Source organism: Salvelinus fontinalis, chromosome 5 (assembly GCF_029448725.1).
Source record: "Salvelinus fontinalis isolate EN_2023a chromosome 5, ASM2944872v1, whole genome shotgun sequence".
NCBI classification, from domain to species: Eukaryota; Metazoa; Chordata; class Actinopteri; order Salmoniformes; family Salmonidae; genus Salvelinus; species Salvelinus fontinalis.
This window is the reverse complement of record NC_074669.1, coordinates 49,639,738-49,665,120: the sequence shown is the minus strand read 5'-3', so window position 1 is coordinate 49,665,120 and position 25,383 is coordinate 49,639,738. Positions and strand designations below refer to the sequence as shown.

General features: G+C 40.8%; 1 protein-coding gene and 1 long non-coding RNA gene across 2 annotated transcripts in view; one reads left to right on the top strand and one right to left on the bottom strand.

Moving 5' to 3' along the window:
- LOC129855779 (FH2 domain-containing protein 1-like) overlaps window positions 1–20,555 on the bottom strand; it is a 61,508-nt gene extending 40,953 nt beyond the window's left edge. Inside the window, exon 1 of the mRNA XM_055923793.1 lies at window positions 20,339–20,555. The gene's annotated coding sequence lies outside the window, so the exon portion shown is untranslated. The remainder of the gene's footprint in view (window positions 1–20,338) is intronic.
- Window positions 20,556–20,597: 42 nt separating this feature from the next.
- Window positions 20,598–21,453, top strand: LOC129855780 (uncharacterized). The gene is made up of 2 exons (XR_008759560.1): window positions 20,598–20,971; window positions 21,150–21,453. It is a non-coding gene; the product is annotated as an uncharacterized LOC129855780 (long non-coding RNA).
- Window positions 21,454–25,383: the final 3,930 nt, after the last annotated feature.

Sequence of the window (25,383 nt, the reverse complement as noted above, 5' to 3'; positions counted from 1 at the left end):
CTTTCACACATTAAAGTCCAATACAGCTAATGAAAGACACAGATCTTGTGAATCCAGTCAACATGTCCGATTTTTAAAATGTTTTACAGGGAAGACACAATATGTAAAGATGTACATCTATTACCTAAAAACACATTAGCATAATCCACCATCTTTTATTTGTCCACCAACACCAGTAGCCATCACCAATTCGGCTAAACTAAGATATTTATAGCCCCTAACCAAGAAAAAAACTCATTAGATGACAGTCTGATAACATATTTATGGTATGGGATAGGTTTTGTTAGAAAAAAGTGCATATTTCAGGTAGATGGCATAGGTTACAATTGCACCCACCGTCACATGGACTAGAAAAACTACATTGAGCAACGTGTTTACCTACTTACTAATCATCAAACATTTCGTAAAAATACACAGCATACACGAATCGAAAGACACAGATCCTGTGAATACAGACAATATTTCAGATTTTCTAAGTGTCTTACAGCGAAAACACAATAAATCGTTATATTAGCATAGCACATAGCACATAGCAGCCCAGCATTGATTCTAGCCAAAGTGGGCGATAACGTCAACATCGCCAAAAATGTATTAATTTTTTCACTAACCTTCTCAGAATTCTTCAGATGACACTCCTGTAACATCATATTACACAATCCATATAGAGTTTGATCGAAAATGTTTATATTTAGCCACCAAAATCATGGTTAGACAATGTGAAATGTAGCTCAGCTGGTCAGAAAATGTCCTTGCGCCACTTAGACAGTGATCTACTCTTATACATAAATACTCATAAACGTGACTAAAAAATATAGGGTGGACAGGGATTGATAGACAATTTAATTCTTAATACAATTGCGGAATTACATTTTTTTATTTATCCTTACTTTTCAATACAGTTTGCGCCAAGCGAAGCTACGTCAAAAAACATGGCGTCCTAAGCCACTAAAATGTTTCGACAGAAACACAATTTATCATAATAAAAATGTCCTACTTTGAGCTGTTCTTCCATCAGTATCTTGGGCAAAGGATCCTTTCTTGGGAGTAATCGTCTTTTGGTGGAAAGCTGTCCTCTTGCCATGTGGAAATGCCAACTGCGTTCGGGATGAACTGAAAGCGTGCCCAGCTATTCACAGCGTTAAAGAAATAAATGTCCCAAAATCGCACTAAACGGATATAAATTGCTATAAAACGCTTTAAATTAACTACCTTATGATGTTTTTAACTCCCATAACGAGTAGAAACATGACCCGAGTAATATTACCCCCTTCACTAATGCTTGGAACAGGTGCGGGCCGGTGTCCTCTAGGCGCATGACGCAGCTCCAAAAGAATGACTAGCCTCAGGGTTTTTTCATTTGTAGTGCCTGTGAACGCGCAATCGACCCCATTGAAATCGTCATCACGTAAAGGCATCCAGGGGAAGACGTAAGCAGTGTCTGTATAGTCATAGCAATAACAGTGCCCTTTTAACTGACTTCAGAACAGTGGCCAACATTTCTGAAATCTGACTCCATGTCAGGGAAATTGCTGTAGAATGGGCTCTGTTCCACTTAGAGACAAAATTTCAACTCCTATAGAAACTATAGACTGTTTTCTATCCAATAATAATAATAATATGCATATTGTACGATCAAGGATTTTGTGGGAAGCCGTTTCAAAAATTACCCAATTAGCATAAATAGTCTCAACAGCGCCCCCATCCTCAACAGGTTATTAATATCGGGGATATTGACTTGCATTGGTTTTTGGAGAAAAATTATAAAAAGTTTGGAGAAAGTGGCAAGGTAAAGTAAACCAAAGCATGGATTGCTATCTTTTCTGCTTACAGGGTAAGGAAACCAATGTATAATTTTGCCATTTGGGTGAGCCATCTCTTTAAGTTCCGCTTTAACAATACCTTCTGTTGTACAGTACTTTCAGGTTTTGTCTGATAATAAGAATGCAAGGAGTAGCCTCCGGAAAACGGATATAAAGACAGAAGACTCGATCACATTTCTCTCATCCTAATCCCTTTGTCTGTTTGATAAAAGACCACGACCATAAGGAAGGCAAATAGGGTCTTCCTCCCTTTTCAAATCAACCCCCATAGTTCTGTGATGGTGACTAACTCTCTTTCAGAACAACACATCACTCACAACCCAAGCTGACATGGCCTTGGTCATGTGATAGCCACTCATTTCCAAACAAGGAAAGGGATAGCTGACCTGACAAAACAAGGAACTGGATATGAGGCATAATAATGGTACAGTGGAAACATCAGTCAGGAAACATCAGTGCTCCAGTATGCCCCTAAGGACTGACTTAAGATCAGCCTATCATTAACCATTTGAGCCAAAACAAAATCAAACTGACCCTGGGTCAGGGATTTAAGACGTTTATGCTAACCCTTTAGTCTATTTTAACCAAAGAAAGGCCTGCTGTTTTCTGGATCTTTCCATGTCATGGCAACGGCACTACATCCGTTAGCGCCCTGTCCACCGGATCCCAGGGGTCTTTTACTAATTCATACGGCTGACGTCACGGCCGGCCTCGTGTTGCTGGCTCGTAGTGCAACTTCAGCTGTCCTGTCCTCGCCCGTCGCTCATGCTTTATTCATGGGGCCTGTGAGGAGCAGTTGACCCCATGGTGAATCATCTTCTAAAAGGATGCTGCTAGATATGTGGTGATTAGGTAGGCTAGGCTAGGCTAGGCTAGGCTAGGCTATGTTATGCTAGGAGATGCTATTGGGAAAACAGGCAGTTGGAGGGAGGGGGTTAAAGCTGCTATAGCCGCCTTCTCTGGCTCACTCGACTATCTGGTTGTTGTCATAATGTATTTGCTGCGAAGTCAGCTGCTCCGGAGTCGCATGGTGTACACACACGCACACGCACACGCACACACACACAAACACGCTGGAGGGGATAGGGCTAGAGGGAATAGAGGCAGTTTTACGGGTTCCTGACCAATTGTGCTATTTGTGTATTTTTTTTTTTTTTTTTTGTACATAATGTTTTCGCAATCGTTTCCTATGGCAGATAAGAGCTTCTGGGCATAAAAACAGCTATCACTAACCTCGACTTGGACGAGGACTTCTACTTCAACGAGTCGGAAGTGAAATATATATTGATTATGTCAGATCAGGCCCAGATCACGAACAATCGAAGAAGGAGGGGACAGTGCTGTAGAGGCCGGCGTGTGGGATACCGGACGAGACTACAACGGAGAGTGGACAAATCGCCTCTACCCTCCGTTCTATTGGCGAACATGCAATCACTGGAGAATAAACCGGATGAGCTCTAGAGTTTTGGACGACTATGTGATCACGCTCTCCGTAGCTGATGTGAGTAAGACCTTTGAACAGGTCAACATTCACAAGGCCGCAGGGCCAGACGGATTGCCAGGACGTGTACTCCGAGCATGCGCTGACCAACTGGCAAGTGTCTTCACTGACATTTTCAACCTGTCCCTGACTAAGTCTGTAATACCAACATGTTTCAAGCAGACCACCATATTCCCTGTGCTCAAGAACACTAAGGTAACCTAACTAAATGACTTTGAAAGGTTGGTCATGGCTCACATCAACACCATTATCCCAGAAACCCTAGACCCACCCCAATTTGCATACTGCCCCAACAGATCCACAGATGATGCAATCTCTATTGCACTCCACACTGCCCTTTCCCACCTGGACAAAAGGAGCACCAATGTGAGAATGCTATTCATTGACTACAGCTCAGCGTTCAACACCATAGTGCCCTCAAAGCTCATCACGAAGCTAAGGACCCTGGGACTAAACACCTCCCTCTGCAACTGGATCCTGGTCTTCCTTGACGGGCCGCCCCCAGGTGGTAAGGGCAGGTAACACGTCTGCCACGCTGATCGTCAACACAGGGGCCCCTCAGGAGTGCATGCTCAGTACCCTCCTGTGCTCCCTGTTCACTCATGACTGCATGGCCAGGGACGACTCCAACACCATCACCAACAAACTATCATGGTCCAAACACACCAAGACAGTTGTGAAGAGGGCACGACAAAGCCTATTCCCCTCAGGAGACTGAAAAGATATGGCATGGGTCCTCAGATCCTCAAAAGGTTCTACAGCCGCACCATCGAGAGCACCCTGACTGGTTGCACTACAGAGGGTAGTGCGTACGGCCCAATACATCACCGGGGCAAGCTAACTGCCATCCAGGACCTCCATACCAGGAGGTGTCAGAGGAAGGTCCTAAACATTTTCAAAGACTCCAGTCACCCAAGTCATAGACTGTTCTCTCTGCTACCGCATGGCAAGCGGTACCAGAACGCTAAGTCTAGGTCCAAAAGGCTTCTTAACAGCTTCTACCCCCAAGCAGTAAGACTCCTGAACAGTTAATCAAAGGGCTACCCAGACCACTCTTTTACACTGCTGCTACTCTCTGTTTATTATCTATGCATAGTCCCTTTAACTCCACCTACATGTACATATTACCTCAATTACCTCGACTAACCGGTGTCCCAGCACATTGATTCTGTATCGGTGCCCCCTGTATATAGCCTCGCTATTGTTATTTTACTGCTGCTGTTAAATTATTTGTTACTTTTATTTGTATTTTTTTACTTATTTTTCTTAACTGCATTGTTGGTTAAGGGCTTGTAAGTAAGCATTTCACTGTAAGTGGTGGTGGAAGATGCAGTTTTTGGAGTGGAGGATGAAGTGAAAGAAGATGAAGACGTTTTTGGTTGTATTCGGCGCCTTTGACAAATAAAATTTGATTTGAAAACATTAAGAACACCTGCTCTTTCCATGACATATACTGACCAGGTGAATACAGATGAAAGCTATGATCGCTCACTTGTTAAATCCACTTTAATCAATGTAGATGAAGGGGAAGAAACAGGTTAAAGAAGGATTTTTAAGCCTTAAGACAATTGAGACATGGATTGTGTATGTATGCCATTCAGAGGGGTGAATAGGAAAGCCAAAAGATTTAAGTGCCTTTGAACGGGGTATGGTAGTATGTTCCAGGTGCACCGGTTTGTGTCAAGAACTGCAACTCTGCTGGGTTTTTCACGCTCAACAGTTTCCCGTGTGTATCAAAAATGGTCAACCACCCAAAGGACATCCAGTCAACTTGACACAACTGCGATAAGCATTGGAGTCAACATGGGCCAGCATAACTGTGAAACGCTTTCGACACTTTGTAGAATCCTTTGAGGCTGTTTGAGGGCAAAAGGGAGGGGGGTGGGGGGTGCAACTCAACATTAAGAAGTTGTACTTAATGTTTTGTACACTCAGTGTATATAATTTTAAAGTCAGAGCATTCCCACAGATGTTCAAATAATGCTAACTGTCAACGACAGCTTAAAACAGCAGTGCTAGTTTGGGGCATCTTGAGACAAAAGAGAAGACAGGACTCCAAGAAGACAACAACAAGAGTGTCTGCTCCCTTTTAAAAAGACAGTAAACTATTTGTAACTCTGTAAAATGCCCTGAAGGCAACAGACAGAATTGGAATGAGTGTCTAGCTACAATACATCCACCTGCTGTACTGAGAGTGAGTGAGCCCAGACAGACTGTTGAGAATTTCATTGTGGTAGTCCACCTGTTCTCAGCCCTGCAGCGTTCCCACTCCCATCAGTCTTTATCAGTGACAGGGATACCCCACCCAGCCTCATTAACCACTGGGCACGATGTGCCCCCCACCACAGAGAGAAAGGGTTAAGATGGACGCACAAAGGCTCCTTTAAAGTTTATCTTTAAAGGAGAGGTAGTGTGGATTGTTGAAGCTGGCTTTTAAGCCCTGAGGACAGTGTGGCCAAATTCTACACAATAGGGGGAAAGGGGTGTGGCAGAGACATGATATTGGATGTGTGTGTGTGTGTGGTTCCCCAACTCTCGGGTGACATTCTTTATCTAGACCGTGTGGCATATTACTTTCCCCCTAGCCCACCACCATCTTCTCATTCACTACTCCAATATTGGTGGCTAAGGAGACAAATCCTCCTCCAGATCAGAGGGTGAGTTGTAATCTGGCGTCCCCAAGAGAGGTTACTTCCTGTGGCTGTTTGAGCTCTTGTTAACCCCAGCACAAACACACAGTCACACACACACACACGCACAAACAGTCTGAGTGCTCGTTAACACCCGCAGCGCCGGGGCCTTTCACTCGCACAGTCGGGGCAGAGAGGGTCCGCCTCTCTGGGATTAAGCCAATCCTGCATCCGCCATCATCGCAGCGGAAACGCTTATTAGAGGAGAGCAGCTTTGCGGAGAGCTCAGTGGGGAATGGCTCCCGTGCTTTAGAACTTCTCTGTTTTAGATCCCTCAAAAGGTTCTTGATCTGGACTTGTCTACGTGTGTAAGGTAGTCAAATTGCCTATGGCCTTCTTTCGTGTCTTCGTCATATCTCTTTGCCCTATTTTACTAGTGTTTACCTCAGTAGGACTGCTTGTTGACCTTGTAACAGTGAATCTTGTCCACATCTGTCTCTTTTCACTGTTCACCATCATGGAATGAATGTGTCATACCGGGATCAGTGTTTTCTGTTCAGGCTCCTTTTCGAGATACTATAGTAAAATCAGCACACTATGCCATTGAAACAGTCCTCTGCCTGGGCTGTCTAGTCGTATCTACACTGTATATTTATATTATCTTTCAAACCAAACTTGCTAGGAAAACAAGCCAGCTTAGGCTTTGTTCAGTTTAGTACAGCATACCGGCTTCCTCACTTCCCCCTTCTCTGACACATCAGATGGGGAGGTGAGTGACACACTCAAGCACGCACACGCACATAGAAACAGTAAGGGGGGGCGGAGTGTGAGTGAGTGAGGCAGAGCAAACGATGGGGCGAGCAGGTGGATATATCAACTGTGTGAGATTAAACACACGCAGGCATTTACACAGACATACATAAACACAGTTACCCAGATACCCAGACAAAAGAGCCTCTCAGCCAAACAATCTCCTTTAATAAAAAGGATATGAAATGACGCCTTATGGGTGCGTGTGGCAAACAGGGACAGATGCTTCCAGTACACGCTGTACAACAGTCACTGGCAACAGCAGCAGAGACACCCAGGGCGGCAGGTAGCCTAGTGGTTAGAGTGTTGGGCCAGTAACCTAAAGGTTGCAGGATTGAATCCCAGAGCTGACAAAAAGCTGTCGTTCTGCCCCTGAGCAAGGCAGTTAACCCACTGTTCCCCAGGCGCCGAAGATGTGGATGTCAATTATAGCAGCCCCCCACACCTCTCTGATTTAGTGGGTTAAATGTGGAACACACATTTCAGATGTACAACTGACTGTCATTCAGATAGGGCAGGAGATGACAGATTGCAGCAATAATGTACCCTAGGGTGATCACAATACTGCTTTCAGTCTTCTCTGCTCGTGGTCTTGTCTACTCTGGTCTATCCACTTTCATACGTCACTGAATCCACCGCAACTCCTGTCGTGCAATATGTGTTATTCAGAGCAAAATGTGTCACTGTACCGGACGAGTCGAGGATTGAAATGTTTTGAGTGTAGACCAAAACCTCATCCATCTACTGTTATGAATTTTGACAACAACTAGCACAAACAACAGATGAATAAATCTGCCATTCACTGTCTGGAGGGGATGTTAGGCAACGGTGTGAACAACGGGGGCTTTTATTAGACAAATCCTGATCGGATTCAGGAAAGAAAAGGGATTAATCAAATACTTTGAAAGATTGAGATTAAGACTGAGATTAGTGCTCGGATGGAGCCTGTATTTTCTGATTGAACATTATAGGCCAGTGTAAGTAGCTCTAGTAACTGAAAATGCACATGTCCCTTATGAAAATTAATCTATCTTCCAGAATGAACGACAAAAAAATCCAAGTTGCAGTCCTAAACAGGTACTGACCTCTAGGTTCCCTGGCACCCTCTTCCCTATAGTGCACTACTTTCGACCAGAGCTTTTGACCAGAGAACTATAGACCCTGGTCAAAAGTAGTGCACTATTCAGGGAATATGGTGCCATTTGGGATACAACCAGACAGACAGCTTACATAAGCTTCTAAGTCGATGCAATATTCAACACAGCGAAAGCAACATGTACTTGCTCCTATGCAAATATATTATGAATTCATGCTTCTCAAAAGAGCTCTTCCTTTTGAAAGTTTGAGCCATTTCTACCAAGATACTTCATAAGAAGTCACTGCGCATTTCATAGGGCATCTTCTATCATAAATCTTCTATTATGAATCAAATGAATTAAAACAAATAAATCATTATAGAAATCCAGTTGGATCATGCTACACACAGATACGCCTAGATGCACTGGGAATCAAACATGCAAACTTGACATGTTAATGGACCTTGAAGGAGGGGAAGTTGATTCCCTATTGTCTTTAGACTTTCTACTAATATTAAAACATGAAAGAACTGTACACATCTAACCAAATCCTTTCCCTGGGTTAAATGCTCCCAGCTTAGAACATCATCCCTAGAGACAAATAACTCACCATTTAGACTCTTGTCCCTACCATCTGTCAAATGAGAAACTGATAAAGTGAAAGCCCTCTCCCTAAACACACACATACTTTCCCTCCCGCTTTCCCTCCTTCCCCCTATCTCATCTCTTGACTGAGGTGTTCAAACACCACATTGTTTTATGGCACGATTATGTCCCTCGCTATTGGAATGGCTGTGATAACTTGGGGCCAATAAAATATATCCAATGGAGGATACTAGCGTCTAAATTTTAAGATAAGGGAGAACTACTGCTTGACCTCTATTTCATAGCATCCCAAATAATCAAATGCAACCAGTACATTATCAGACGATAATGCTGCTGGTTCTGCTGCTGGTTCAAGGTGGACTCAGGGGTAGACATAATATAGTAAATGTAAATCTGGGACATTCCAATTAGAATGATATGTTACGTTTCATATGGTATGTATCAATTTGTGGATGTCTATCATCCATTTCGTATGATATGTTACGAATTGAAATTCGTACATGTTACGAAATTTGCAAAACATATGATATGTTACAAATTACAATTTGTCTAGGAAGCTAACTCTAACGTTAGCTCGGTGGCTAACGTTAGCTAGGCTAGGGGCTATGGTTAGCGGTTAAGGTTAGGGTTAAGGTTAAGGTTAGGGCTAGGAGTTAGGTTAAAGGGTTAACGTTAGGGGAAGGATTAGCTAACATGCTAAGTAATTGCAAAGTAGCTAAAACATAGTAATAGTTGCTAAGTTGCTAATTAGCAAAAACGCTAAAGTTGTCCATGATGAGATTCGAACACGCAACATTTGGGTTGCTAGACGTTTGTGTCATACGCCCGACCAGTCACCCTACTTCTATTTTTGCCTAAAGTAACCTTCTAACCTTATGTAACAATACCAAAGGTAACATATGCTACTAATTTGAGTATCCCGGATTTACGGTTATTATGTTACGTATGAGACAAGGCTGGCTGGTTAAGCATATTCTGCAGGATCAAGGATACAAACAAACAACCAAAGTTGTGTATGGGACAGGTCATTATACTGGGTGTAAGGGTGTAACAGAACTCAATAGCTCATTACAAATCTCCCGGCTGTTAATGAGCTTTCAGCAAATTATCAGTTTGTTGTTGGTCTACTAGTAATTATGGACACTGAAATAATGGACACGGATGATAAGGCCACGGTGAACTTTGCAATGAGTGAAGTAGTTACACTAATCAAATACATTATTTGTGAATAATATAGAGGTTCACCTCACAATATTCAGACAAAACATTTATCCAGACTAAATATTATGTTGTAATCAATTAAGCTACATAACAATTTTAGATGTGCAATGGATACACTTTATGGTTTGGAGAGCAGTCATAACAAATGGCAATCAAAAGCATGAAAATATAGTTATTTTCAAATCTCCTTGGTTTTTAGAGTCTATCTGGGATCACCAAAATGATCATCATTCTTCCTCCAAACTGTCCCGATCTGCCTCCCTGCTCTGACTCAACAGTGGCCTACAGACTACATTTTTCTCTCAAAACGTTGCTATTAATACACTTCTATTCATTTTCTCCGCATCATAAACTCGTTCCCGGTGCGAGAGGGGCCGGGTGAAGGTGACAGTAATTACAGTGGCAAGAAAAAGTATGTGAACCCTTTGGAATTACCTGGAATTCTGCCTAAATTGATCATAAAATTTGATCTGATCTTCATCTAGGTCACAACAATAGACAAACACAGTCTGCTTAAACTAATAACACACAAACAATTATACGTTTTCATGTCTTTATTGAACACACCGTGTAAACATTCACAGTGCAGGGTGGGAAAAGTATGTGAACCCTTGGTTCTAATAACTGGTTAACCGTACTTTGGCAGTAATAACCTCAACCAAACGTGTTCTGTAGTTACGGATCAGAACTGCACAACGGCCAGGAGGAATTTTGGACCATTCCCCTTTACAAAACACTTTCAGTTCAGCAATATTCTTGGGATGTCTGGTGTGAACCGCTCTCTTGAGGTCATGCCACAGCATCTCAATCGGATTAAGGTCAGGACTCTGACTGGGCCACTCCAGAAGGCATATTTTCTTCTGTTGAAGCCATTGTGTTGTTGATTTACTTCTGTGTTTTGGGTCGTTGTCCTGTTGCATCATTCAACTTCTGTTGAGCTTCAATGTGCACTTTTGCAAACTTCAGACGTGCAGCAATGTTTTTTTTGGACAGCAGTGGCTTCTTCCGTCGTGTCCTCCCATAAACACCATTCTTGTTTAGTGTTTCACGTATCGTAGACTCGTCAACAGAGATGTTAGCATGTTCCAGAGATGTCTTTAAGTCTTTAGCTGACACTGTAAGATTCTTCTTAACCTCAATGAGCATTTATGCAAGTCAACAATTCTTAATCTTGGGTCTTCTGAGATCTCTTTTGTTCGAGGGCATGGTTCACATCAGGAAATGCTTCTTGTGAATAGCAAACTCAAATTTTGTGAGTGTTTTTTATAGGGCAGGGCAGCTCTAACCAACATCTCCAATCTCGTCTCAATGATTGTACTCCAGGTTAGCTGACTCCTGACTCCAATTAGCTTTTGGAGAAGTCATTAGAGGTTCACATACTTTTTCCAACCTACACTGTAAATGTTTAAATGTATTCAATATAGACAAGAAAAACACAATAGTGTGTGTGTTACTAGTTTAAGCAGACTGTGTTTGTCTGTTGTTGTGACTTAGATGAAGATCAGATCTAATTGTATGACCAATTTATGGAGAAATCCAGATAATTCCTAAAGGTTCACAATACTTTTTCTTGCCACTGTACACTTAATTCATATCTCTATTCAATTTTCTCTGCGGCTCCAATTATTTATTCCTCCTCCAGTTGTTTTGCAATTGAGTAAAGGACATTAGGGGTATGGATGACACGGATGGCCGCATATTTGTCACACTGTGGAAATATTCAAATGAGTTGTGGTGTGATGGAAGTCAAACATACAGACAGATTCATCAATAAAAAGTAAACCTACACAATCTTACTGTAAACATTAGTAAGACATATACAGTTGAAGTTGGAAGTTTACATACACCTTAGCCAAATACATTTAAACTCAGTTTTTCACAATACCTGACATTTAATCCTCGTAAAAATTCCCTGTCTTAGGTCAGTTAGGATCATCACTTTATTTTAAGAATGTGAAATGTCAGAATAATAGTTGAGAGAATTATTTATTTCAGCTTTTATTTCTTTCATCACATTCCCAGTGGGTTAGAAGTTGACATTTACTCAACTAGTATTTGGTAGCATTGCCTTTAAATGTTTTCACTTGTGTCAAACGCATTGGGGAGCCATCCACAAGCTTCCCACAATAAGTTGGGTGAATTTTGGCCCATTCCTCCTGACAGAGCTGGTGTAACTGAGTCAGGTTTGTAGGCCTCCTTGCTCGCACACACTTTTTCAGTTCTGCCCACAAATGTTCTATAGGATTGAGGTCAGGGCTTTGTGATGGACACTCCAATACCTTGACTTTGTTGTCCTTGAGCCCTTTTGCCACAACTTTGGAAGTATGCTTGGGGTCATTGTCTATTTGGAAAGCCCATTTGCGACCAAGCTTTTACTTCCTGACTGATGTCTTGAGATGTTGCTTCAATATATCCACATAATTTCCCTCGCTCATGATGCTATCTAGTTTGTGAAGTGCACCAGTCCCTCCTGCAGCAAAGCACCCCCACAACATGCTGCTGTCACCCCCGTGCTTCACGGTTGGGATGGTGTTCTTTGGCTTGCAAGCCTCCCCCTTTTTCCTCCAAACATAACGATGTTCATTATTTTCCCATGATGTCAAGCAAAGAGGCACTGAGTTTGAAGATAGGCCTTGAAATACATCCACACGTACACCTCCAATTGACTCAAACGAGGTCAATTAGCCTATCAGATGCTGCTAAAGCCATGACACAATTTTTGGAATTTTCCAAGCTGTTTAAAGGCGCAGTCAACTTAGTGTATGTAAACTTCTGACCCACTGGAATTGTGATACAGTGAATTATAAGTGAAATAATCTGTATGTAAACAATTGTTGGAAAAATTACTTGCGTCAAACACAAAGTAGATATCCTAACCGACTTCCCAAAACTTTTGTTTGTTCACAAGAAATTTGTGGAGTGGTTGAAAAACGAGTTTTAATGACTCCAACCTAAGTGTATGTAAACTTCCGACTTCAACTGTAAGGAGAGATAAGTAAGAGAAGGCCATTCAATTTCATGTTTCAACCATGCAAATGTCTCTCCAACTTTGACATGCCTTCAGAATTCATGACTGATAGCCCTCATTTATCTGTACAACATCCAGTCTTACAGTTTTTGTCAGTATAGGAGCATCATGGCAAAAACTAAGACTGGCCAATAGGTTCTACCCCTTGACCCCCTCCACAATGAACATTTTAATTATATTTTTTGGGGCATGCTTATTTCTTACAGAAATAAACAATTCCACAAATCTGCCCAAACCAGCTTCTATCCTTTCACTTTCTTGTTTAAACAGAGGCACACACACATACTCACACAGACACACACATAATGGCATCACTACAACAACAAACCCTCCAAAACATAAAGGGCCTCCATTTCTACTATAGCTTTTCTACATTTTGCTAACAATTTTGCTAACTTCTTCTCATCCATCTGTTGCTTATATGATGTAGTGCAAAAACACCTCTAATGCCAGACACAGACCATTGGACTTCAGTGGAAACCAGCCAGTGAGTGTGTGGGAGCTAATCACTACCCCATATTTTCTGTCTGGTTTTCACCATTGATCCTCTGAGTCATTAGAGAAGGTACATCTAGGGAAACAAAGTGTGTGTTTGAGATTTATTTGCAGCCCGACTGCGCATGCAGTGCCCAGAATCACGGGATCTACAAATCACATTGCATCCCAAGGAATTACTCATTATGTGATCAAGATCAAACTGATCTCTTCAAACACGTTAAAAGGGAGGCCTACAGTTGGCTATCCATTCCCAGGAGTGGCTGGACAGATGATTAAACCCATAAGGCACAGAAAGTGGGTTTCTGGGTTAGGTAGTCCACGTTGTAAAACCAATCCTCTGTCTATTTGGGGCGTTGTCTTAGACTACAATTCAGATGAAAAAGGATTACGTATGAAACTCTTCGAACTACAAAGTAGAAGTCTTTCTCTGTTGTCGGATATGTAACTTTAGGCAGCATCTTGTCACCTGTCTTGTCCAAAATCTTCAGCATCCACTTTGAACACGTTGCTATACTGTACTTTGTGTACTATAGTCACTATTGAAAATGTTGATATGAAAATGTAGCAATAAAGGCTGGTCTGGGGCTCAACAGTAATATCAAGTAATTTGTGTTTTTGCTCCGAGACCGAGTGAAGGCCGAGTACAACGTTATCCAAGTCCAAGAACGAAAATATAAAAAAGCAGTCTCAAGACCGGATTTGTGACTGAGTCCAGTCTCGAGTACTACTGCTATAGTGCATATAATACAATATCTAGTGAGGTACATGAAAGCATCTCTCTGATCTCACAATCAGTAAGAGTGTCACTTTCAAATCCACTTCATGAAAGTGTCATTAGTGTCTTCTCATCATGTTAAGTCTATCAAAACATATATAAAACCCAGAAAATCTATTAACTATGGAGCTCAAAGACATACTGTATCTTGCAAATGATCCTGAGGCAGACAGAATCTGAGTTCTCCTTTATGCAACTTGGTCATTCATGTACTTTCCTATAGAGTGGACAACCTGACAGTATGAATAAGTTATTAATAAAATAGGATAATTTATTGAGGGTCCCTAGAACATACTGTAATTGTACACGAGGAAGGATTGATTGCCTAACTCGTTCACAAATCATACACATGGACAGCATACATAAATGCTGTCATGGAAATGTAGATAGAAAGACACAAGGCATTGCCAATGAAATAGGACTTCAGATCTCAGTGCGAATAGTTGAATCACATATCTCTCTATGGAACCTGCAGTACTGTACCAATGTACTCTAGTCCATAGCCCCAATAGCAGCACAAACACCTGCAGTCTCATTTTTCTTCCAGGCTTTTCGTGCTATAGACTTCCAACACGGCAGCACATAACAAATCCCAGAGCTTAGGATCAATCCATTAATCACAGCCTGGGAGTCTGAGACAAAGGGTTTCAGAATGGAGAGATTCAAGTCTGGAAGTTTTGCTCTGTCATTTTGCGTTCAAAAGGCCTAATATACAGCAGACATTTATATAGAAGCTAAAACGTATAAACTGCATCCCAAATGGCATCCTATTCCTTACGTTTAATCAGGGCCAAAAGGGGCTATAGGGAATTTTATAGGGACCTATATAGGGAATAGGGTGCCATTTGGGACATTCAGTACATTCAGAAAGTATTCACACCCCTCTACATTTTTCCACTTTTTGTTGTGTTACAGCCTGAATTTCAAATGTATTCAATTTAGATTTTTTGTCACTGGCCTACACACAATAGCCCATAATGTCAAAGACACATCATAAATATCGATTTTTTTTAACAAACTAATTCAAATTGAAAAGCTGAAATGTCTTGAGTCAACAAGTATTTGTTAAGACAAGCCTAAATCATTTCAGGCGTAAATATTTGCTTAACAAGTCATATAATAAGTTGCATGGCCTTACTCTGTGTGCAATAATAGTGTTTAACATGTTTTTTTTAATAACTACCTCATCTCTGTACCCCACACATATAATTATCTTTAAGGTCCCTCAGTCAAGCAGGGAATTTCAAACATAGATTCAACCACAAAGACCAGGGAGGTTTTCCAATGCCTCTAAAGAAGGGGACCTATTGGTCAATGTGTAAAAAGAAAAGCAGATATTGAATATTTCTTTGTGTGTGGTAAAGTTCTTTATTACACTTTGGATGGTGTATCAATACACCTAGTCACTACAAAGATGCAGGCGTCCTTCCTAACTCAGTTGCCAGAGAGGAAGGAAATCACTCAGGGATTTCACCATGAGGCCAATGGTGACTTTTAAACAGTTATAGAGTTTAATGGCTGTGATAGGAGAAAACTGAGGATGGATCAATAACATTTTAGTTACTCTACAACACTAACCTAAATGACAGATTGAAAAGAAGAAAGCCTGTACAGAATAATTATTCCAAAACATGAATCCTGTTTCCAACAAGGCACTAAAGTAATACTGCAAAAAAAATTGCAAAGCAATTCACTTTTTGTCCTGACTACAAAGTGTTATGTTTGGGGAAAGTCTAATACAACACATCACTGAGTGCCACTGTCCATATTTTCAAGGATAGTGGTGGCTGCATCATGTTATGGGTATGCTTGTAATCGTTAAGGACTGGTGAGTTCTTCAGGATAAAAAATAATTGGAATGGAGCTAACCACAAGCAAAAACCTAGAGGAAAACTTGGTTTAGTCTGCTTTCCACCAGACACTGGGAGATGAATTCAACTTTCAGCAAGACAATAACCTAAAACACAAGACCAAATCTACATTGGAGTTGTTTACCAAGAAGACGGTGAATGTTCCTGAGTGGCCGAGTTACCGTTTTGACTAATATCTACTTGAAAATCTATGGAAAGACCTGAAAATGGTTGCCTAGCAATGATCAAAAACCAATTTGACAGAGGTTGAAGAATTTTGAAAAGAATAACGGGGGTTTCACAATCTAGGTGTGGAAAGCTCTTAGAGACTTACCAAGAAAGACTCACAGCTGTAATCGCTGCCAACGGTGGGTCTACAAATTATTGACCCAGGGGTGTGAATACTTTTGTAAATGAGATATTTCCGTATTTCATTTTCAATCAATTTGCAAAATATCTAAAACCATGTTTTCACTTTGTCATTATGTGGTATTGTGTGTAAATGGGTGAGAGAAAAACAAATATTTAATCAATGTTGAATTCAGGCTGTAATACAACAAAATGTGTAATAAGTCAAGGAGTATGAATACTTTCTGAAGGCACAGTAGTCATAAGACCTAGTCTAATGTAACTACTACACAGCTCGCAAGTCCCACATAGAATTCTATAGTAACTGTAGTATACTATACTATACGCTGTACTATCCCTTGATCATATGTAGTACTTACTATAGAATGCTGTAGTATACTATAGTAAATACTACAGTATTATCTGCAAAAATGACACTATCATAAATACTACAGTAATGTCCACAAAAACAAGACCCTTTTTTAACACTACAGCATTTAATTAGCATATACACCTTCACATCCTCCACATCCACAATTTGTGCCACCCATAACTGAAAACCTGTTACGGCTTTCTAATTCCTCCTCCTCGGACGAGGAGAGGCGAGAAGGATCGGACCAATACGCGGAGTGGTTAGTGTCCATAATTTATTAACATCCAACTGAACACTGTAATAAGCAAGATAACAAATAGAAAATAAAACCGACAAACAGTCCCGTGAGGCACAACGACTACGCAGAAGACACAAACACCCACAAAACACACGTGAAACCCAGGCTGCCTAAGTATGATTCTCAATCAGGGACAACGATTGACAGCTGTCTCTGATTGAGAATCATACCCGGCCGAACACAAACATCCCAACATAGAAAATCAAACATAGACAAACCCACCCAACTCACACCCTGACCAACTAAATAAATACAAGAAAAAGGAAAACAGGTCAGGAACGTGACAAAACCTACATGCCAAGTATAAACCCTACAGGTTATAGAAAAGAGCAGAAGCTCTGAACTATCCGTTCAGACCTCATTCCTGCCTACCTCTACAGTATACTACAATAAATCAAATACATTTTTAGTTGTAGTTAGTAGTTGAGGTACTCTACATGTAGGTAGGGGTAAAAGTGACTAGGCAATCAGGATAGACAATAAACAGAGTAGCATCAGCATGTTGGTAGAAATTAGGTATTCTGGGATCTTATATTTCAGCTTGTGAAACATGGGACCAACACTTTACATGTTGCGTTTATATTTTCGTTCAGTATAGAATGAGAGCCCCTAGAGAGAGGTGGAGGCTAATTACTGCGTGTTGAAAGCCATTCTGAGAGCACAATTGAAAAACATCATATCACAAAGAAACTGGCTCTAAATCACCAAGCCTATCGAGAGTTAAGAAAAGCGGGGATATTCATTGGGAAAGACAAATCAGATCCATTGACAGAGAGGAATGAGAGAAGGGAACACACAGAACAGGGAAACACAGTGAATTGAGATAGGCATCAAAACAAAGGTATGAATCCGTCCCCTTTGTTCCATTGTTAACAGGTGGTGAATGTCTAGCCCGGAGACGATGGAACACTGAGTTCTACTAACTGAGCCTCTAATATTGCTATTTAAAATTTTGGCTAGAATAACACCTTTTATGGTACCGTACAACCAGATTTTACTTTTAAATATACTTTAACGCTCATCTAGGGACAAGCACTGGAAATTAGTGTGGGTTAAAGTGTGTGACTGTTGTGTATTCAATGTGTCAACGGTGTCGTTGTATCTGTCTTTATTCAAAATAACATTTCAAATGAAATGACATTTCAAAATGGTTTCTTCAGTTTGATCAACATATTTAACCCTGACACAGAATGCGGTGATTGGCCTAGGCCTTGTGCAGATGAGGAAGGGATGCTGTTGATGTTACCATAGAGATAATAGGAGGGGGAAACAGGGAGGAACTGAAAACACCTGATGTTTACTTCGAGAGGGGAAAAACAAGGTGCCCTGGGCATTAGCTCAGAGCAAGACAAATACCCCAGACCCTTGTACCCTGAGAAAGACTGATTATAGGTGACCCATATGTGTGGTTTAAATTACAAAAGTGCTTAATGATACTACGCACCCCATTAATAATAAAGTTGTTTTCCAATCCTAAACAGTTAAAACATATTAACGTTCATCTAACTCTCAAACTAAATATGTAATATGAATCCTGAAGATGTACTTTATTAAAACCTCAAACCTGATAAGGTTTGTGTTGGAAGTATATTATCATAGCGAGTTATATAGACTTTTTAAAGTCTCGTTGTTCTCTTTCCGATGCATATTGTGGCTTCTAATCCGTCATTGTTGTAGCTGAAGACATCGCATTTTCCACTCCTGAACTTTACAGCGCTCTAACCTTTTCTATTTCCATGACAGTGCAGCACAGCAGCAGTTAAACGCAATTTCCACCGTTAAAATAAAGGGAGACGAAAAGCTAAGTGAAAATGTTTCAGTGACTTCCTTTCAGAATAACATCAGAATCAGACTCACATTCCAATTCAAATCCGATGAAGTTTTTTTTTGTGTGTGCAATAAGCAAGGGGAAACCCAACCTTTTACAACAATCTAAGCTGTAACACTTTTATAGACACGATTTAAGAAAACAGAATTGTAGAACTTAAAGTAGACCCCAGCTTCCCACCCTTTTTTATTATACCGCTCCCACACAAATCAATCAAGCCTCCTCCATGGCCCCATAAGATGGCCGATGGCGTCACAAAATGTAGTTTTCCCCGTTGGTCCCGGTATCCACGGTAACGGGGGGGGGGGGGGTGATACCAACCCACCCCCTTGACCAGACCCGGGGAGGGGAGCAACTTTTTTTTTCTTGGGCATTGTTCCCCTCACTTGAATGGATTGCCTCTAATTCATCTCAGCATGAGAAATGGCATACAAAGGCCAAGGAAGAGCGAGGGTTTTGGGATTAGACCAACGCAGGCAGAGTTGCAAAGCCTTACATGTAGCCTCGCAGGTTGAGGGGTCACAGAGCTACTAATTGACTTGAGAACATGCACAATAACATTTGAATTGCTTTTGAAGAAGTTGTCATTTTCACTCTTGTTTTGAGGCGATTGGTGAACTGCAACATTCAACACTGTTGCCAAATGCAAACATACTGTACATGTACACAGCAATGAATGAATGCGTTTTCAGAGAGATGGGGCAGGTGTTTTGGTGGAAGAAATAGTTTTTTTTTTATGGTAACACTATTTTCACACAAAACAATATCATCAAACTTAGATGGGCTAATGCCGTTTAGTAGACTTTACACAGTTTGCAATAAATTCAAAGCAAGCCAACAAAATCAATTGATGGCAATTGGCAAACTTACATTATCAATTGGTGGCAAAGCTGAATCAATTAGAATTGGGGCGGCAGGTAGCCTAGCGGTTAGAGCGTTGAGCCAGTAACCAAAAGGTTGCTAGATCGAATCCCTGAGCTGATGGTAAAAATCTGCCGTTCTGTCCCAGAACAAGGCAATTAACCCACTGTTCCTAGACTATCATTGTAAATAAGAGTTTGTTCTTAACTGACTTGCCTAGTTAAATAAAACATTTAATACTCACTGTTAATTGTATTCAATTAAGGACGTGTGAATGAATTCTGTCATGTTAAAATGTTAAAGCCAAATACAAGCATATTGATTATTTTAACAGATAGATATTTGCCAAAACTGTGACCACTTGTACATTTTCTGACTACAAATACATAACATATCTGTAAAGCCAGAATAGATTAACATACAATATGGTATGCTCACACATGACATGACATGTGTGTTGTTATCAAAGATACTAAGCTACAATATCTCTCTCCTGTGACATTGTCCTATCAATAGAATTAGGAATCATTGTTGGATGTAATGTCCTATAGTGTACCATTCCCATAGTAGGCTACAACATTTTGTAAAACAACCCTAAAAACGAAGGAATTGAGGCTGGCAAATACATGAAGGCTAAAACAACCTTATGCACAGACATCCATACAAAGAGCAAATCAACTTCATATAAGAATAACTGTTTAGAAGCACTGAATTGCATGATGTCATTTCACACATCTTCACAGTTGCAATGAGTTAGCTACTACACTTAATTGCAGCTTCTAAATAAGCAAATAATAGACTGATGAATCACTTACCGAGAGAGATAGGATGGTCAAATACATACTAGGTAATCCGCACGGATAACGTTTTAGTTAGTAGGTGTACTTTTCAGAGAAAGAAAAGGTGTATATTGTTATTATTTGGTTGTTAGAGCAGCGTCGGTGTCCTCTGTTCGTTGCGGCTGCTTTGAGGGACGAGAATCGATTGAAGGGCGGCAGAGGCGACAGCAGCAGCAGCTAGCCGCCAGGCAGCAAAGCGATCGCGTGCACAATCTCAAACGTGATTGGCTCAGGTGAACGCGGTGTGTCCACCCATATCTTGCGCTGAGGCGCGCGACACAGCCGGTGTCAAATGTTGTTACAATTTGGTGCAACGCGTCTTGTTGCGGTTATTGATGTCTTATTATGAATGTCAACATTTTAACACCATGTTTGTTAGCTATACGCTTTCGTTTTGCAAACTACGTATATGTAGTTCGCAAATAGGCCTCTGCAATAGTATTAGTCAGCATTTCTTGAAGAAGTAGAAAATCACCACCTGTAGGGCAAACATATTATAGGCTAGCTACTGATGTCTTTGAAGGTGACTATTTTGGTGGAGGCCACGAAAATGAAGGGAGTGCATCGGATATAGATAGAAAGAGAGAGGACCTGAAGAGAAAGATGATGGTGAGTAAAATGGTATTGAATAATAACGAAAGGTGATAGATGCTTGGTAGCATTTAAGGTTGGGAGTACAACATTTATATAACTATTAATAGTTAAATTCTGACCCTGACCCCTTGTAATGGGGAATATTTAACATTAATATTTATTTATATGTTTTCCCTTTCTATAATACACGTAGGTTGATGGACTCCATGCTGTATGTTATGGATTAAACTGTATCTGTTGATAGTGATTGACGCCAGACTGGAGTTCCAAGGACCAAGGATACCGATTGTTGTTGTATTCTGTGAAACACTGTGTGTTTCTGTAGCAGCTGTTTTGACTTCCTACAAGCCTCCCAGGCTGTTGTTTGCAGAACATTTGGTGCTGTGTAATTAGGATATAAGGGCTTTCTCTGCTAAGGTCAAGTTAGACATGTTCTCTGCTTCTGTGCTGGGGGTGTCTCCCTGTTGCAACTTGTAATTAAACCGAGATGATTCTGATTGATTTGACAGCTCTCCTTTTTGTTCACCTGGAAATTCCCATTAGATCCCTCACCTTTGACTCGAAGATTAACCCTATCTCCCCTAATGTATCTCCTGTTTTTTTTATTCTTCTCAATAACAATGGGCTGTCACTGGACCTCTGTTTGGTCCCTAAATGTAACCCACCTTGAAGGCTGGACCCCCAATTTTAAATTCACAGGCAAAAGGTAGGCTACACCATACATCTTACATCCAATTAGAGAGAGAGAGAGAGAGAGTGTGTGTGTGTGTGTGTGTGTGTGTGTGTGTGTGTGTGTGTGTGTGTGTGTGTGTGTGTGTGTGTGTGTGTGTGTGTGTGTGTGTGTGTGTGTGTGTGTGTGTGTGTGTGTGTGTGAAGAAAAGAGATCCCAACTGATAGGAAGGTAGGTAATAGGTTGTTATACTGTATGGACCGGTTTCCCAGACACAGATTAAGCCTAGTCCAGGACTTGAGAGAGTTTAATAGTCCAGGACTTAATCTGTGTCCGGGAAACCAGCCTTATATGTATTATTAAAGTGCCACAGCCTTTGCTGCAAAGGAGCTGCTATGCGATGGTGAACATTTACACTTATTTGCTACTTTAAGATGAATGCCATGCAACGCTACTGATCCCATATCTAACGGCACTGACCAGCCATCAGTTTGAAAGCCATTAATGCTGAATTATTGATGTGATAGTAAGATGTCTGCTTATACTGTAACCATCTTTGATCAAATTAACTGCTGCTACAGTATAAGGTGCTAAAATTTCAGACTTGATTTTCCCTAATGAAAAATGTATCAACACTTACAAAAATGTCCATGAATTATAATCCACATAATAATTACCATGTCCTGTTGCTCCAAGATTATTTTCCAGCTGTAGCAAACTGGCTCAAATCTTCATATCTGCCGTATTTGAAATCATATGGCTAATACATTTTTTCCGCAGTGACAGACAATTATCGAAATCTCATAGCCTAGACAGAGGTTGATGAATAAATGAAAACCTACAGTCAAGGGGATTAATTAATAAACACATGAATTAGTCCACAGTCCTTCCATACAAGGACCCAATGAAATACTTCCACTCTCTTCTCCCTCTTTTCTCGAGCTAAATGTCTCTTGCTGAGGTGGCGGCTCAACTAGTTTGAGGTTGAGCATATAATAATTTTACTCAACTAGAGATTTGGACCAATTATGCAAAGCGGAGCATAAACTTGAATTGTCCTGTGACAGAACTGGTTGACATTGATACAGGCCTTAGTTGATGAAAAGTCTACCTGTTGCGGATTTCTTAATTCCGTTACCCTTAGAAATTGGGCACACGTGTTGAAGCTGTGATTTGCAACAAGTATACACAGGGATCTACAGTATACTTGGTACAAAAGTAATCAAAAACCTCACTGATTTATGTTTTTTGTGTGGTTAAATTCTATTTGACATTGTCACTATGACAGGGACATGGTGTTATAAGACTTCTCATTGGTGGGCAGTGTGCTAAGTCACTACAGCTATCATAATGCAAACTGCTACTACAATACAGTCATCATAACACCAACTGCTATTACAATACAGTCATCATAACGCAAACTGTATCATGCCCTGACCTTAGAGAGCCTTTTTATTCTCTATTTTGGTTAGGTCAGGGTGTGACTAGGGCGGGTACTCTAGTTTGTATAGTTCTATGTTGGCCTGGTATGGTTCCCAATCAGAGGCAGCTGTTTTTCGTTGTCTCTGATTAGGGATCATATTTAGGCAGCCTTTTCCCACCTGTTTGTGGGATCTTGATTTTGTATTGTTGCTTGTTAGCCCTACAAAGCTGTACGTTTCGTTTTGTTGCTGGTTCACATTAATAAAAATGATGAACGCCTTCCACACTGCACCTTGGTCCAATCCTTCAAACAACGTTCGTTACAAACTGCTACTACAATACAGTCATCATAATTCCAACTGCTACTACAATACAGTCATCCTAATGAAAACTGCTACTACAATACAGTCATCATAATGCAAACTGCAACTACAATACAGTCATCATAATGCCAACTGCTACTACAATACAGTCATCATAATGCCAACTGCTACTACAATACAGTCATCATAATGCAAACTGCTACTACAATACAGTCATCATAATGCCAACTGCTACTACAATGCAGTCATCATAATGCCAACTGCTACTACAATGCAGTCATCATAATGCCAACTGCTACTACAATGCAGTCATCATAATGCCAACTGCTACTACAATACAGTCATCATAATGACAACTGCTACTACAATGCAGTCATCATAATGCCAACTGCTACTACAATACAGTCATCATAATGCCAACTGCTACTACAATACAGTCATCATAATGCCAACTGCTACTACAATACAGTCATCAATGCCAACTGCTACTACAATACAGTCATCACAATGCCAACTGCTACTACAATACAGTCATCATAATGCCAACTGCTACTACAATGCAGTCATCATAATGCCAACTGCTACTACAATACAGTCATCATAATGCCAACTGCTATTACAATACAGTCATCATAATGCCAACTGCTACTACATCTGTCATGATAATTTCAATTGTCTTGACAGATGTAGTAGCAGTTTGCATGATGATGACTGTACTGACATAGGGAGGTTGCTTTCCAGCCGTGCTATGTCAGGTGTGTCATAGCATGGCACTAAGGGACGGTTTCCCATACACTGATTAAGCCCAGTCTTGGACTAGAAACCGTGCTTAGTGGAGAATCCCCATTGAAAGTGCATTTAGTCCTGGAATAGGCTTTAAATGTATCTGGGAAACCGGCCATAAATGTAATATAATAACAATGAAACTAAACTGTTATGCAGTAGGCTTATACATGTCATAGTGACACCATTTCACCTTTACTCAGTGCTCATTTTTTTAAATCTAGACTTAGCAAACATAACAAATCAAAGGTGACCAAAAACACCAGATGCACATCAGCTGCTGGTTAGTCTTAATGACAAATATCAATCAATTTCTATGACACCCTCTGGGAGGCAGACGTATTGTGAGTGTGCTGTGTAATTGTTAAGTGAGCCCTTTGCTACATGGGCCTTGGACCCATGTGTTATAGCAGCACAAAATGTGAACACATACACACACACACGTAATGTCGATTTAACAAGTTTAAGATCACATACACACACACCTTTCCCTGAAGTCAATCAAATCAATCAAATGTATTTATAAAGCCTTCTTACATCAGCTGATGTAAAAGTGCTGTACAGAAACCCAGTCTAAAACCCCAAACAGCAAGCAATGCAGGTGTAGAAGCACCTGAAGTGTGTGTGTGTGTGTGTGTGTGTGTGTGTGTGTGTGTGTGTGTGTGTGTGTGTGTGTGTGTGTGTGTGTGTGTGTGTGTGTGTGTGTGTGTGTGTGTGTGTGTGTGTGTGTGTGTGTGTGTGTATGCTAAAACATATGCTCAGTCAACCGCCTGTACATAAGTGACATTGACAGCCACATCCTCTCAAGCACAAGCAGGCATCTCTCTCAGGGCCTACACCTTCAGGTTCCTCCCAATACTACCCACCTCAGACTCATGATTACATTCATGCAAAATCCTATTTTGAGCCTACCGTTCACGTAAGTCCCCCAATATAGACTTGGGGATACTTAGCCTAGCGATCATGCCAATGCGGTACTGGACTCTATGCTAATTCATTAATGTGCCTGGCTAGGCTAGCTGATGATCAAATAAAATGACATGATATTGGTTACATACACATGGTTAGCAGATGTTAATGCGAGTGTAGCGAAATGCTTGATCTTCTAGTTCCGACAGTGCAGTAATATCTAACAAGTAATCTAACAGTTCCACAACAACTACCTAATACACACAAATGTAAAGGGATGGAATAGGAATATGTACATGTAAACATATGGATGAGCGATG